The sequence below is a fragment of the Maylandia zebra genome, linkage group LG3 (genome assembly GCF_041146795.1).
Source record: "Maylandia zebra isolate NMK-2024a linkage group LG3, Mzebra_GT3a, whole genome shotgun sequence".
Taxonomy (NCBI): Eukaryota; Metazoa; Chordata; class Actinopteri; order Cichliformes; family Cichlidae; genus Maylandia; species Maylandia zebra.
Genome location: NC_135169.1, coordinates 11,834,373 through 11,851,474, shown reverse-complemented (window position 1 = coordinate 11,851,474; position 17,102 = coordinate 11,834,373). Strand labels below are relative to the sequence as shown.

General features: G+C 41.1%; 1 long non-coding RNA gene across 1 annotated transcript; it reads left to right on the top strand.

Annotated features, from left to right (window-relative positions):
- The first annotated feature begins 10,631 nt into the window (after positions 1–10,631).
- On the top strand, positions 10,632–12,832 carry LOC143414717 (uncharacterized). Its single transcript, XR_013095408.1, has 3 exons — positions 10,632–10,744; positions 12,448–12,483; positions 12,686–12,832. It is a non-coding gene; the product is annotated as an uncharacterized LOC143414717 (long non-coding RNA).
- The last annotated feature ends 4,270 nt before the right edge of the window (positions 12,833–17,102 follow it).

Below are 17,102 nucleotides of genomic sequence, written 5' to 3'. Positions count from 1 at the left end.
CAATGAGCGGGTGGAGGGAGGTTTGGAGTCTTCTCCCACCCCCATTCTCTGCGGCCTGCTGGAGCGGGAGGGCTAGGAGGAGTTGGCCGTCCGACTGCGGTCTGGAGTGTGGGGCCTCCCTGCTGCTACGGAGTCGGGGTGGTCTGCCTCTCCCCACCGCAGGGAAAAGGGTAACACCACCTGGGTCTGGGTGCGGTTCCCCCCTCCAGGGGCAAGGGCACCTAGACCCGGTTTGTAGAGTACGCTTGGGGAGTGTGATCGTGTGTACAGCGTCTCTTTATGTCTGTCTCCACGTTGGTTGAGTGTGGAGTGAGTGCATATGAGAGCATGAGGGGGGGAATGGATGTTTGTGTCTGTGTGTGCCTGTATGTCTGTGTCTATATGTCAGGTTGGGTATCAGACACCACCTCTCTGGGGACACCTCAGGCCCTCCAAGGTTTGGAGGCCTATCTCCACCCACCACCACTTCCCCTGCCAGTGGCGGACTCCCTCAGGTGTCGGTGCGTTGGTGGTTCTTTGTGTCTGGGGGTGGGCGTCCAGGTACACACCGGCTCACTCCTTGGCGGCCGCTTATCGGGGCCTGGAGCCTGGGGCTCGCTCGGGCCACTTCGGAGGTGGGGTGCCCCCGGCCTCTCGGCCTGGGGCTCGGTCACTCAGGCACAGCTGGCTGCTGGCGGAGCTCACGGGCGCGTCACTGCAACTCCCCCTGGCTTCTGCTCCGCGGCTGCTGAGTGAACCCTCATCTGGGACTCTCCTCAGCTCTTACTGGGACAGTGGCGCGGCTGCCCCTCTGTTGGTCTTCCATGGTCTCTTGTGTTCTGGGGGCCTCTGGATGTCTGGAGTTTTGATCTCCTCCATACCTGCTTCATACCCTGGAGGACGGGGCTGAGGCCCCCCCACACTCCCTAGCAGATCGTTACATGGAGAAACCTTTGGAATACAAGCACGCTGATCCACACAGGTATGCACACGGGTGTTCACTGCTCGTAGACTTAAATTACACCTTTCTTGGCTACTACTTCGAAGCACATCTGTCCTGCGTGCTGCACAACAACATTGAATATTTAGTATTTACTGCTGTTTACACTTAGCTAGATTAATGCAATGGTGTTGTGTTTAGTATGTTGCTTTGTTTTTTTTGTTTTTTTGCTTGTTTTCTATTCTTCTCTCAACAGGTGATCCAGGAGATTTTTATTTTTTTTCTCCCCCCCTTTCTCACTGTCCCTCTCCCCTTCTGTTTTTCCTTTCCTTCCTCTTTCTTTCTCCCTTTCCTATCCCTCACTCATGTCTGTCCCGTCTGTAACATCTGAAAATAAAATATAATAAATAATAAAAACAAAGATCGACCAAATGGACCAATACGGCAATGCCACGATGATCCATTTGGCAAAGTAAATCCATTGGGTATCCTTGTTGGTCTTCAGACAACAATTCTGATGGCTAAAGAACCAAATGGGACAGGCAAAAAATAAAAAAAAAAATAATAATAAAAATAAAACTATGAAGACGCTTAAAATAAATTTCCTTTGGTGGGAAACTAGTTTGTGCAACTTTTTTGTATTTACAGTTTTGAGGGATAAGCCTCTTAAATTTCTCTAAGTAGAAATATATGTTAAAAAAACAAAAATGACTTTAAATTTTTTTGTAGTTTATTGCACTTTTTTGCAATTTATGTAATTACTATGCACTTAATGCAGACATATTATTAAAATTTGGGCTATAATGGTTGTATTGATGTATAGCAACTTGAAATGCTCCAAAAAATGGCTCCACGGCATAAAAATATACTATAAGCTCTGGCGGACTTGGTTCTATGGTAGGTCTTAAAGGGTTAAAAATTAAGTGTTTAAGTTCATCTCTGAATGTTTGTAAAGCATTCCTATGTTAAGCTTAACAACCGATATGTGGAGCGCCGACGTCTGTTCGTTTTCATGGCCTGACTCTGCATTGTCAAGTCTGACTGTACAATGGATAGACTCAAGTTTTACTTTGCAAAACGCAGTGTTGCAGGCTAAACTTTTTTTTTTGTGGTTCAAAAACACTATGAAAATTACTTTTTTCATACTTACCACTGGATGTCTATTGATGTTGAGCTGTAAGTATAAAAGCGTCAATTCTACACGTTCTTGTTTTTTGTTTGTTTGTTTTTAAGTTGTTGAATGCAAACATTATTTTGTGCTGATATTACACATTTTTCAGAACCAAAGAGTTTTTGGAATCTGCATAAAATTGCATTTTAAATTACTTTTTGAATATTACTTAAATACTTACATTTAAAGTTCTGCTAATAGTTTAAATAAAAAGATCCGTATTGCCGAACTGTGGAATATTTTTGGTGCAGAGTATTTTTTGCATACAGGTATAAAAGAATAGCTTTAGTGTTTTCTTTTTTAAAACTTGACTTTTATTGATTATAAAATACACTATATCAGATTCATATCAGTATCAGCAGATGTCCAATTTTATGATATCAGTTTTAGACATTTCTACTCAAAATCAACAACCTTCGTTTTTGACATGAAGAACTTTGGAGCTGTTGGACACCAGAGCAGACTGTTTTTGACCTCTGTTTGTGTCACTTGGAGAAATAAAGAATACAGTAGACTTTTTGATTAATGCAAAGAAAAAAAAATTAAACAATGAAACAAAAATACAGTAAATCCAGATCTACTAAAAATACAGTTTTGAGAAGCAATATCAAGCATTAAAAGATCAAACTGGAAACATAGAGATGCAGCATAATGTTTTTTGTTCTTCTGAGCAGGCTCCAATGCCTGCATGTCTGTCAAACTGTAGATTATGATCTATTCTGCCTCAGGCTTATTGTGACTCTACTGAAAAACATCATGGTTTCGAGTCAGGCTACCTAGAAAACAGGAAATGCAGCTTGTGGTTTCAGCCAAAAGGGGTCTGTTAAAAAGTGCATAGTGCAGCGTGCAGCAAGCAACAGCGAGTTGCAAAAAGCACAATGGAAGTTTCACTTTGATCTCTGTGTGGATGGCACATGTTTATGATTTATCTATACTGAAATGATAGTAATAATTATCACTGCTACATGTAAGCATGCATAACATTCAGTGAAAATGGATCAAAAACTGTTGTCATGATGACACATGGTGGACTACTGAAAAAAACTGTGTGGGCATCAAGAGAAACTGTGCAGAGTTTGTTTCCCACATTGATAAGCAACTGCCCTCAAAAGTCTCTGCATTGACACGATGTAAATGCTCATAGAAATCTCAGTTACATGTGTCTGTGTTCTTAGATCCCTTCTGTTGAACTCTGTAATAATGATTGATAAAGAGAGAAGCTCAGGTGTCAACTGATCACCACCTGATGGTGAGTTGGATCAGATGGTGGGAAAGGATGCTAGACAGGCCTGATACACCAAACTGTGAAGTGAGGGTGTGCTGGGGGCAAGGTCTTCAATTCTCCCCTCCAGCACAGTTTCGATAGCATGGGGTTTCGATAGGGAGACTGGGGACATGGGATTCAAATAACTTGTGATCTGCATCAGAACTACTGTATTAAATTGTGGCTGCAAAGTGGTTGTTGCCTCTCGTGATGGTAATCCACGAACCAAAAGGTGGACGCCTGAGGTGCATGGAGCCATCAAGTTAAAGTGGTGGGTGAAGTTGTGGGACGCAGGAAACAAGTGATAGGTACCAACGGGCCAAATGGTGTGTGGCTCTGGCAGTGGCTGAAGCAAAAACAATAAGGCTAGAGAACGAGACTTATTGTCATCGCCAAAGTGATTCTGGAAAACCCCTCAGTCAACTCAGGAGGGAATAGCGGTGCTCTACTTACACAATGTATAGTCCAGGTTCTGCTCACTTAAACTGAGGATACAGTTGACCAGTAAAAAGAATACTTCTACCTCTACAGTAGCTCTGTTTTGAGCTCCGACAACAAATTTGCTAAATTGTTATTTGTTTTAGGAAAAAAAAGAACAACAAAACAAACAAACTACACATTACAATAAAAATGTATTCAAGGATCATGTGTTGGTAACCGTTCAGTTAATTCAGTCATATTGCTGGTAATACACCACAACATCTTCTGATGGGGTGTTATACATGCAATTAAATGGTTTGGAAAGAGGGCAGGACTTTGTAGAACTGGTTTTATGGAAGTATACAATATACATAAGTATACATAAGTTTACAGTTTATTTCTTTAGTTTTATGAAGGATGTAATTCAAAACATTTGTAAATTAAATACTAGAAATGCATACTTTACATTTCCACATGGTTGAGTTACATAAACTTGATCCACAACATGCAGTTTTCAAAACAAACCTTTTTTTTTATTGCAGCTTTAAAAAAAAAAAATTCACATCACATATTTGGATTCTCTTAACTATTTTTTGACCTTTAGTCAGATGCTCAGGTCTAGTCTGTACGTTTATGTCCAAGTAATACAAATAATCATTTCAGATTAAATGTGTTAGTACTTAATGTTACTTTGATATGCTGTCAGATAATAAATGTAACTGTGAATGTAAATGTTGTCTTTAGATTTCATCTTAAGCTTTAGCTACAGTTCAGCCACACAGTGAGTCATTTCCTGTGTTTCGGGTCACAGCCAAATTTAAAACATATTTCCAGCACAAAGAGAGAACATTCACAGATCTATTCTGAGGTTAAGTGAGCTTTTTCACTTTAGTGCTGCATGATAATATTTAATCTAACAGTCAAATATATTTTATATCTTTTTATGAAGTATGGAGGAAGGATGTTAACATATTTCCTGTTGTAAACAATCAAAAGAAAAGACTACAAAGATACAAAACTCTAACAAAGGTGAGACTTTGATACTTCATAAGTTAGAAACCCTGTGACTATTTAAACAGCAATAAAAATACACCTGTGATTTCCATTATCCAACGGGCATTAAATACTTAAATAAAACATGCTGTGAATCAGACCTTTCTCAGTTTCATACCTGCCACCTCAGTCTGATGGCCGGCATCACAACATAAAAACGTAAAGAATCTCCGGAATGACTCAAAAATCACATTTTTAGTTTTAAGAAAGATGAGAAGGGTATAGGAAGATCTGTGCATGAAGAACAAATTAGATTACAACTCACCAGAGCTGTCTTCTATATGCAAAATACAGTATAAATGTGAGGTCAAGCTAAAAAAAAAGGAGAGAGAGAGAACGAGAGAGAGAGAGATACATCAGACTTAAAAAGATAAATAAATAAATAAAGGAATAAATTCTGTCTCAGACAGTACAAAGGGCTGTATATATATATATATATATATATATATATATATATATATATATATATATATATATATATATATGTGTGTATACATATATATATGTTGCACCCCTAATGTATATATACATTAGGGGTGCAACGATACACAAAATTCGGTTCGGTTCGATACTTTGGTGTCATGGTTCGATATTTTTTCGATACAAAAAATGCTCATGCTTTTTTAATTTGTCATTTATTAAAATAATAAATATATATTTTAACTCAAACGTACAGTTTTTAAATTTAATGTTGCTGAAACAACAAAGTAATAAAAAAATATATATATATATCTGATTGAGGAATCACTCATCTTTGGAAAAGAGAGTTTGTTACAGAGAAATGGCTCTTTCCAAAAGAAAAGTTATACTACACGCTTCTTCTGGGCTATATTCTCAGCAGCATATTAAACATATCAGGTCCCCATAAGGAGAATCCTGTGCTAACAGCTGTCTAAATGACTCGGGTAAAGTTTGCAGCATGCGTGCTTGTTGTTTTTGTCTGCTTCCACTTGTCTTTGCACTAGGATGATGTCGGAGTAAATGTGCAGTCATATTCATTTTGTTCCCACTAGTGCTGTCAGCGTTAAGCTGAAATGACGTCAACGCCACAACACGGCAAATCTCCGTTAACGAGCTACCGCCGATCGCCCCGTGCGTGGGGCTGGATGGCCAACACGTTAACGAGCTAACTGCGCTAACACACTAGTTCCCACCAATGTAATTGAGCATTGCGTGGCATATCCAACATACTGTTTTACTTTTGTCCATGACGCGCTTACCTTCAGGGTCATGCTTCACATGAAGACCAAGATAATTCCAAAGGCCAGATCTGAATGAGGGTGGGGGAGGTTCAATTTGCCATGTTGCAATGAGCTTAGCTTCTGTCTTGCTAGCTTGCGCTGCGCTCAGTGGATCTGCGCTCGACAGTGCACCCTAGGCGGAGTAATCGAACGCAGATCCACTGAGCTCTCAACACAGACAGCATCCTCAGAAGAAAAGTTGATCAAATAAATTAAAAATGTTGTATTGTTCGATACATATACCTACCGAACTGAAAGCACTGTATCGAATGGTTCAATATCAATACGAGTATCGTTGCACCCCTAATATATATAAAAAAAAACACCCAGCACGCCCCTGCGGGCGGTTTATCCTTCAAGCTCGGGTCCTCTACCAGAGGCCTGGGAGCTTGAGGGTCCTGCGCAGTATCTTAGCTGTTCCCAGGACTGCGCTCTTCTGGACAGAGATCTCCGATGTTTTTCCCGGGATCTGCTGGAGCCACTCGCCTAGCTTGGGAGTCACCGCACCTAGTGCTCCGATTACCACGGGGACCACCGTTACCTTCACCCTCCACATCCTCTCGAGCTCTTCTCTGAGCCCTTGGTATTTCTCCAGCTTCTCGTGTTCCTTCTTCCTGATATTGCTGTCATTGGGAACCGCTACATCGATCACTACGGCCGTCTTCTTCTGTTTGTCTACCACCACTATGTCCGGTTGGTTAGCCACCACCATTTTGTCCGTCTGTATCTGGAAGTCCCACAGGATCTTAGCTCGGTCATTCTCCACCACCCTTGGGGGCATCTCCCATTTTGACCTCGGGACTTCTAGGTTATACTCGGCACAGATGTTCCTGTACACTATGCCGGCCACTTGGTTATGGCGTTCCATGTATGCCTTGCCTGCTAGCATCTTGCACCCTGCTGTTATGTGCTGGATTGTCTCTGGGGCATCTTTACACAGCCTGCACCTGGGGTCTTGCCTGGTGTGATAGACCCCAGCCTCTATGGATCTTGTACTCAGAGCTTGTTCTTGTGCTGCCATGATTAGTGCCTCTGTGCTGTCTTTCAGTCCAGCTTTGTCCAGCCACTGGTAGGATTTCTGGATATCAGCCACCTCCTCTATCTGCCGGTGGTACATACCGTGCAGGGGCCTGTTCTTCCATGATGGTTCCTCGTCTCCCTCCTCTTTCTTGGGTTTCTGCTGCCTGAGGTATTCACTGAGCACTCGGTCAGTTGGGGCCATCTTCCCAATGTATTCTTGGATGTTCCTTGTCTCATCCTGGACTGTGGTGCTGACACTCACCAGTCCCCGGCCCCCTTCCTTCCGCTTAGCGTACAGCCTCAGGGTGCTGGACTTGGGGTGAAACCCTCCATGCATGGTCAGGAGCTTTCTTGTCTTTATGTCAGTGGCTTCTATCTCCTCCTTTGGCCAGCTTATTACCCCAGCAGGGTACCTGATCACGGGCAGGGCGTATGTGTTGATGGCCCGGATCTTGTTCTTACCATTCAGCTGACTCCTCAGGACTTGCCTGACCCTCTGCAGGTACTTGGTGGTTGCAGCCTTTCTAGCGGCCTCTTCATGGTTCCCATTTGCCTGCGGGATCCCCAGGTACTTGTAACTGTCCTCTATGTCTGCAATGTTGCCTTCTGGTAGTTCAATCCCCTCAGTTCTGACTACCTTCCCTCTCTTTGTTACCATCCGACTACACTTCTCCAGTCCGAACGACATTCCAATGTCATTGCTGTATAGCCTGGTAGTGTGGATCAGTGAATCGATGTCTCGTTCACTCTTGGCATACAGCTTGATGTCATCCATGTACAGGAGGTGGCTGACAACTGCTCCGTTCCGTAGTCGGTATCCGTAGCCAGTCTTGTTAATGATCTCACTGAGGGGGTTCAGGCCTATGCAGAACAGCAGTGGGGACAGAGCATCTCCTTGGTAGATCCCGCACTTGATGGTAACTTGTGCTATGGGCTTGGAGTTGGCCTCTAGTGTTGTACGCCACATCCCCATTGAGTTCCTGATGAAGGCTCTTAGGGTCCCATTGATCTTGTACAATTCTAGGCATTCCAGTATCCAGCTGTGGGGCATTGAGTCATAGGCCTTCTTGTAATCAATCCAGGAAGTGCACAGGTTGGTCAGTCTGGTCTTGCAGTCTCGGCTGATTGTTCTGTCTACCAGTAGCTGGTGTTTTGCACCTCTGGTATTCTTGCCAATTCCTTTCTGTGTCCCGCTCATGTATTGACCCATGTGCCTGTTCATCTTAGCCGATATGATGCCTGACAGGAGCTTCCATGTAGTACTGAGGCAGGTTATTGGTCGGTAGTTGGAGGGGACCGGTCCCTTCTTGGGGTCCTTGGGGATCAGGACCGTCCGGCATTCAGTTAGCCATTCCGGGTGTCTTTCGTTAACTAGCAGCTGGTTCATTTGTGCTGCCAGACGCTCGTGGAGTGCAGTCAGCTTCTTCAGCCAGTAGGCGTGAACCATGTCGGGCCCTGGTGCTGTCCAACTCTTCATACTGGAGACCCTTTCTTGGATATCTGCTACTGTGATGGTTACTGGACCCTGTTCAGGGAGGTCGCTGTGGTCTGCCCTCAGATCCTCTAGCCACTGAGCATTGCCGTTATGGGTTGCATCCTTCTCCCATATGCTCTTCCAGTATTGCTCCGTCTCCAGCCTTGGTGGTGCTGTTCTCTTATTGTTCCCTTGCCACTGAGAGTACACCTTTGCTGGTTCTGTGGAGAACAGCTGGTTTATTCTCCTGCCTTCTATCTCTCTGGTGTACCTCCTCAAGCGGCTGGCCAAGGCTGTGAGTCTTTGCTTGGCAGTTTCCAAGGCCTCAGGTATGGACAACTTGCTGTATTTCTTATGCACCTTCTTTGTCGCACCTTTCTGCAACTCCGTTAGTTGGCTAACCTCCCTCCGTGCTACTTTGATCTTGCCCTCTAGCCTCCTTCTCCATGGAGGGTACTGCCCCTTGTGGCTGTTCAACTTGTAGCCAAGCATCTCACTGATCAGTGCTGCCGTATTGTAGATCAGCTTGTTAGTGTCGGTAATCGTGGTTGTAGGTATTGCCCGTAGTGCTGCATTAACATCATCGAGCAGACCTTCTGAGGGTACTTCACGTAATCTTGGTAACCGGCTACGGGGGATCCAGGTTTCAAGCTTGGCCATGATCCTATTTTTCAGGTCAGTTCCTCTCGCACTCAACGATCCTTCTCCTATCGCACTTGGGGCTATGTACCCAATCTCGGGTGGGGGTGATGATATCTCCCCCCTGACCTGGCGTCCTGACTCCTCCTTGCCGTAGCATTTGTGTTGTACCTCGTCAATCTCTAGCTGTGAGAGCAGTACCCTATATATATATATATATATATATATATATATATATATATATATATATATATATATATATACATATATATGTATATATATATATATATATATATATATATATATACATATATATGTATATATATATATATATATATATATATATATATATATATATACATATATATGTATATATATATATATATGTATATATATATTAGATTTATAGATGGCACCATCTATGGATATACAAAACCTGACAGAAGAGGAACATTGCAGCTTAAAAGTGTTTCACTTCAAAAATGACGTGAGAGTTTTCAAAGAAGAAAAAGGCAAAAACTGACTTCCTGACTTGAAGGAAAACAACACATTTATATATCATAGAGAAAGACATGAAACACAACATGTGAAAGAAGCGGATATGTGTTTGCAATGGACAGGAAATGTACTCATGTCAAACAACTGCTGTAGTCAAAGCTACAGGTACTGTTTGAGGTTAGTGTAACAGCGAAAGAAGCACAGAGAGATGAAAATCTGATCTTATCTGGTTTAAGTGCAGCTTCTATTTCTGCATTTATTATTATTCATACAAAACACTTTGTGATCGTCTTCATCACATCAGAGTCAGTGAGGATGGCATACTTTGCTCTGCATGACGGGGTTATTCTGTAAGTACATTTCTGTCGTTGTTTGAATGGCACCAATTTTGATAATTCATTCAGTCAAGTTTTAAGACATTCATTTGTTAATTTATTTTAATCTCCCAGTGTGTTCAAATTAATTTTCAGAGGCAAAAACACATTTAATTAGTTCCAGCAGTTTATGAGTGCAGGTGGAGAGGAGTTTGGTTTTACTGTTTAGATTATTTATGGATAATTATTATCTTTTATTCATATATATGTGCGCTTGGAGGTTTGTAAATATTTATTAAAATTATACATATGTGTAATAAAACGTACTGTCTGTCTGTTATTGCTCAGTTTAGTCTGCATATTACAGGCCTTTTCATAAAAATCTGACAAACATGGTCAGACCTTGTTAAGTCTTAATTTCTGTGTAAAAGGAAGGAAGCAGAGAGAAGAAGTTTTAAAAACTCTTGGTTTCCTTCCCAGTTCTGTGGTTATGTGGCTGAGTATAAACATGTGACAGCATGCTGTAGATTAGGTTAAGTTGTTATTTCTGTGTAAAAGGAAGGAAGCAGAGAGAAGAGTTGAAAAAAAAATAGTTTCCTTCACAGCTCTTTGGTATCTGCTGTGCTGCTGCTTCACTCTCTCTCTTTACAGAAAGTTGTAGAAGTTTTCAGACGTGTCACTGCTGGATGTGAGGATGGGAGCCACTTTGCTCTGTGAGCTGGGCCTATTCTGTGAGTTCATCACTGACTCCTATTGTTTGATTCATACTGATCCATAAACATGTTTTAGTAAGAAGAACAGAGCATCAATCATTTGTACCATTTCAGGTCATGTGATCAGAGGATTTTAGTGCACTGATTCAGATCAGAGTGAAGCTGGTTTAGTTTATCTAAGAAAAGTTTTTTTCTCCATCAGTGATAATTTGATGCATTTTGTATTGTAATATAAAATGTAACCAATCGTACTAGACACTGATAAGACTCTAAGCAATTTAAGGAGCTTGGTAAGAAAGCGACTGGAGTTTAAACCCTAATGGCATTTGTCCCTTAAGAAGATCATAAACTGACTATTTATTCTATTTATATGCCTCACACAATGAGGAACTGTGGAATGCCAGGACTGCCAAAATGAATTAATTATATACACCGTTAAATAATCAATTAAATGTGTCAGTAATTAATAACAATTTAAATTAATTAATTAAATACATATTTATGACATATTTAATTTGTTAATTATCAACACATTGAATTAAGTATGTGTTTATTTCACATTTTAATTAATTATTGACATGTTTAATTAATTATTTCATGATATATTTATTTATTTCATTCATTAAATGAATTAATCAAATACACGATTAAATAATATCGAGCGCCCAGTCTCACAGCAAAGTGTGTGATAGTACCTCTAAGGAGCTTGGAAAGAAAAGCGTCTGGACTTAAAGAAGTCCAGACGCTTTTCTTTCCAAGCTCCTTAGACTACGATGACCTGGATGACTGAGAAGCTTCACAGATGTGTGACAGACCCGCTCGACCCGCAGACAAAGCGTGGGTCCTAATACACAGCTGTCATAACCCCCCCCCCCCCCCCCGACTGCCACCTCTCGGAGGTTCAACAGAGACTTCATTTACTGACATTATATCTATCGAGTCTTTTTTTCCTGATGTTTGTATGTGCCATACTTGTTTCAGTCACAAGTAAATTAGTTTTTTTTTTTTTTTTTTTTAGTTCAGAGCTGCTGGTGCTTGTGTTTCCCTCACAGTGAATGACCTGGGTTAGAGATGACAAACACAATTTAAACCGAGAGTATTGGACACCTAGAAAACTACAGAGCACTTTATCAGCGGCTGATATCTGGTCACTGGCACACAGCTTTAAAACAAATGAACACTGGACTTAATTTACTCAGGTTCTGTCTGCTGGGTCATGTTTACTTCACTGTTTTATTTAACACTGAGCAAATCGGTTTGGCTCAGATTAAAGTTACGTTTCATAACTGCATAGTTTTACTGAAGTTTAATGTCACACTGGAGCACGTTATGTTAACCCAGGGTTAACAGTGTCGGTAGTATCAAACGTGCTGAGGCTGCCAGCCCCCTCCTCCCCCCCCCCCCCCCCCCCCCCCCACACACACACACACACACCCCAGTTGCCTCTAGAGACTCTGATTATGACCCTTCACTCGATATGTGACTAGGGTGTTAGCGCTGACACAGGCACTGGCCGCTTCCCTACATGTGAGGTCAAATACACGACCGCTGCCGGTTTTCTGTTGTGTGTGTGTTTTGTGTTTGCCTCTGTTAATAAAGCCCAAACCTTTGACACTGACTGGGGCTGTCTCTGATGTTACCTCCTTACATCCCTAGGCGATAACAGCCACATTTGAGTGTCTTTAGTTTGATAATGTCTGAAGTTTCTGTCTTTATTGTAGTGCTATGTACGCTCCTCTGCACTGGAGACGCTCAAGGTGACTGAGAGGTTTTCACTTTTATTTAATTTATTTGTTAAATATTCATCTTAAAATACTACATAAATCTTAATTACAGTTCACATGTGTTTTATATTTTTTATTATTCAGTATATGAACAGTGTATGAACGTACTGTCACAGATTGTGTCGTGCATAAATGTTTTTCAGGTTGTTAACTTTGTGGTTGTGTTGGATTTTAGATGCTGTGCTAACTATTGAACCCAGCTTGTCCAGTTTTTTCATTGGAGAGTTTGTTACCTTCAAATGTGACATGAATGAAGGAAAAGACACTGACTGGGAATACAAAACCAACAAGGATGGTCGAGAATTAATCCGCTACAGCACCATCAAAGAGTACACATTAGAAATTAAATATTCAAGTCACAGTGGTGAATATCAGTGCTGTGGTCGCATGAAGGGATCATATTATACAAAGATCAGTAACACTGTCTCTATAACTGTATTAGGTAAGTCCTCAATGACCAATAATGTGATGATTCATTTTGAAAATCATTTGAATCATAAAATTCTGACATTTAATGAATATTGTCACTGAAACTTGTTTTTTTCTGATACATTGACACTAGAAACTTTAACAAGAACTACTGTATTTTACTGGTTACTTTGCTCATAGTATACACAGTATTACAAAACTCACAGACTGTCATTTATTATTACTAAACGTGTGTATTTTAATGTATAACAAGAATAACTGTGGATTAAATTAGAAGCATCAAAGAAGAAGAAGCATCAAAAGCTTCATAAAATTTAGGGTGATGATGTTTCTGTTGTCTAAACCTGAAACCAGGCAGATCCCTCTGAACCCATCATTGTGTTTCCTTCAACAGTGAACTGTATTAGTTTACATCCAGTGTGACTTCTTCAGGCCTGAGATTGGACAAACATTTATACTGTATTTATTTAGAGATCTACAACCTGAATTACTGCAGCTCTGTCACCATGTTGAGACAGAAAAATGGCAAACATTTGAAATATCTTAAACTGCTAGGAAAGAAAAAAACAATATAATGAAAACATGTCTGTGAAGGTTCTCAGTCATCCAGGTCATCGTAGTCAAAGGAGCTTGGAAAGAAAAGCGTCTGGACTTTTTTAGGTTGCTTGAAGACATGTCACCTCTCATCCGAGAAGCTTCTTCAGTTCTAGGGTAAAATGTTGGAGAGTCCCAGATTTAAACCCCGTGGGAGTTTCCCCCCAAATGGCTTCTTTCACTCCTCTTTCAAACCATGACAGATGGTTTGTGAGCAACCATCTTTGAACAGAGGCGATGGTTTACGACACCAACTGTGTGCGATCTATAATCCAGTTTTGAGATCCCTTCCCAGACGCCTTAACGCCCACTCACATCCTGGGCCATCTGACCTCAGGAAATCACATGATAGGGTGGGGCCAGGTTTCACAATGAGCTCACCCAAAACCTTGGCTGAATGTGACCCACACCCGCTTTCACACCTTGGCTCATGTGATTAGGTAGAAGATCATCAGGGGTTCTTTGTCCCTCTTTGGGGGGAAACTCCCCCGGGGTTAAAATCTGGGACTCTCCACCATTTGACCTTAGAACTGAAGAAGCTTCTCGGATGAGAGGTGAAACGTCTTCAAGCAACTCAAAGAAGTCCAGACGTTTTTCTTTGCAAGCTCCTTAGAATATAATGAAAACATTTGGAGATTTTGTTTTGTTGGAATTTGAGTCAAATGAAAAAAAATCTTTTAAAATTTAGGATTTTTTAAATCTTTATAATGGATCAGGTGTACATTGTCCTCTCTTCTTTTTCATAACAGCATATAGACCCAGGGCCACACTGACAGCAGGAACCGCAATCATACCAGTAGGGGGCAGTGTGACACTGACCTGCTTTGTGCAGAGCTCTGATGGATGGAAATATGAGTGGTTCAGACGAACCCAAACAACCTTTGAAGTTCCAATAAGAGGTCAACAAAACAGAGATATCAGAGTATCTCAAGGAGGAATCTACCGCTGCAGAGGAACAAGAGGAAACCCAGTTTACTACACTGATAGAAGTGATGATGTCACTGTTACGATAACCTGTGAGTTCAGTCATTTAGTTTGAAATATACATTCACTCATGATTATCAAACATACAATGTTAAGTTTTCTGTGTTGATTTCATGTTTCTATTTGTATCTCAACTGTTAATATGTGTAAACAGTTTCCAATAAAGTTGTTGTAAAACAACAACCCAACTGGCCTCAGATATTCAGAGGTGAGACGATCACTCTGACATGTGAGGTGCAGGAAGGAGGTGAAACCACACAGTGGACACACAATAATGATGTGACATTCAGAGTTTCGGAGTCCAGCCGTGGAACCTTTCACCTGGTATAGTGACGGCAATACTACCCCGATGCTACATCACCTGAGGACAATAATTACAGAAATAAACAGAAATACAAATACTACTACTACTATTACTAATAATAATAATGATAATTTCCAACAAATAGCAGCAAATCTACAATTTTTATAAGAAAGAATAAGTCATTCTGGCCTGTGATCTCATAAAGCACTGCCATTTGTTAAAATAAAACAGACACATGACTGGGTTTAATACAAAGCCAATCAGATTTGGAGCTTTAGTGAAAATATTCAGGGTTGGAGCCACACCAGCTTGAGGGCAAAGCAGCAGATGGAGGAGAATCGAGGGAAGGAAGTCAAAAGAAAAACATCAAAATAATATTACTGTTGATATGACTACTATCCTCACCGCCACCATTCACCTACAGTAGGAGGCTAGCATACTGAGGTTGCCTTTGATGGTACAAAACATTTCATGAACATTGTTGTGTTTGTTGGGGAGAAAACTTACAAATCTACAGTACAGCACTTCAGAGTCACTGCTAGCAATCAAAGATTTATGTAAATTTGACAAGCTGAATGCATTCTGTACAGGAGACATTGCACGAGATTGACTGACAATGGTCTACAGGCAATCAGGACGCAGAACACAATGCGCTGAAAATAAAAAATAAAAATAAAAAAGCATGAAAGCTGCACAAAAAATATCCGCGAAACAGAGGGGCGCGAAAGTTGACCCGCGTTATAGCGGGGACCACTGTACCGTACACAATAGAATAGAATAAAATAAAATACTATAAACAATAGAATACAAATGCTATATACAACTGAGTAAAATACAATGTTGTCAGAGAAAGAGAATTGTACTTAGTGTTATTGCACATGTGTGGATGTGTGTGTTTGGTCAGCTGCAAAGTCTTTGTTGTGGAGTGTGACAGCAGCAGGAAGGAAACACCTACATCTGTCCCACATTGTGGGTGCCACAGCCTGCCACTGAAGGAGCTGCTCAGTGCTGTCAGAGTCTCCTGCATGTGGTGGTTATTAATGTTGGGAAGGTTACTTTTAAAATGTATTCCACTACAGATTACAGAATACATGCCCCAAAAATGTATTTCGTAACATATTCCGTTACGTTACTCAATGACAGTAACGTATTCTGAATACTTTGGATTACTTAATATATATTCATGCTGTTTACAACTACATGAATGTGATTTATTACTATTACTGAAGGTCTGCAGCTCCAAACCGTAGTAAAGGGACCTCTGGCTTATATGTCAGGTTCTGTGTCGGGCTCGTAGCCGAAAAATAGCTTTACTTTGTTGTCTGGGTCAAGTTTGCTAGCGAGAGACAGAGAGAGGCGTTGAAAGACTGCTCCAACGGAACTTATTGTTTCGGAGGAAAACACGAACACAGTGTACAGTCGAGTCTTAATAGCGTACTTACAACCGGGCTCGTCAGGCACTCTTCTTGGCTGCAGTGGTTATTATTATATTTACATGCTTCCAGCTCCCATTTCTGCTCGATGACAACTCGTACTTTTCCACTCTCCTTTTTCTCCCTCCTCCCCCTCACAGACACATAACGGGTATGGCAGTCCACTCTCCTTGCTGCACGGACTACACTGTCCATGAGGCTACATTCTTTAGGGCTATGCCTGTAACACTCTGCCTATTAGCTTAGCACAACAACAACAAAAAAAAGGTGCTCTGTCACCCAGGAAAGATAGTGATGTGTCGGTCGCGAACGAAGCAGCTCTTAGAGCCGACTCTTTGAAGTGAACGACGCGAGTCGTCTCCTTATCGCGAGCCGTGGTTTTTTTTTCTTTCTCTCACCCTCTCTCTCGCACTTTTTTTCCGCTTCACTCCGCACGCGAGCCTTGTGCTTTGCTGGGAAGTAGGGGGAGGGGCAGTAGTTACACTCCCAGTAGCACAGGAACAGAGCGGGAGGGAAAGAGAGCCAGGGACAATAACATCAAATTAGAAAGGCATAGCAATCATCCACAACTATTTTCAGTTGCAGATGATAAAGAAATCAGAATGTTTATTCATGCAGGCCTATATGACAGAGAATATGCATCTTCTTTTTGTTTTCATATTTTTATTTATATTTAATTGTGTTGTGGTTTGCAGTGTTTTGGAAAGGAAAAAGCGAAAATTTTAATAGTTAAAAGTTGAAATGTAAATAGTTGGTTTTTGTATTATATGATTTATTTATTACATTTTATGTGGAGTGAATAAATAAAAGTATACTTACGGTGGCCGTTAGAGACAGAGCACGTACAA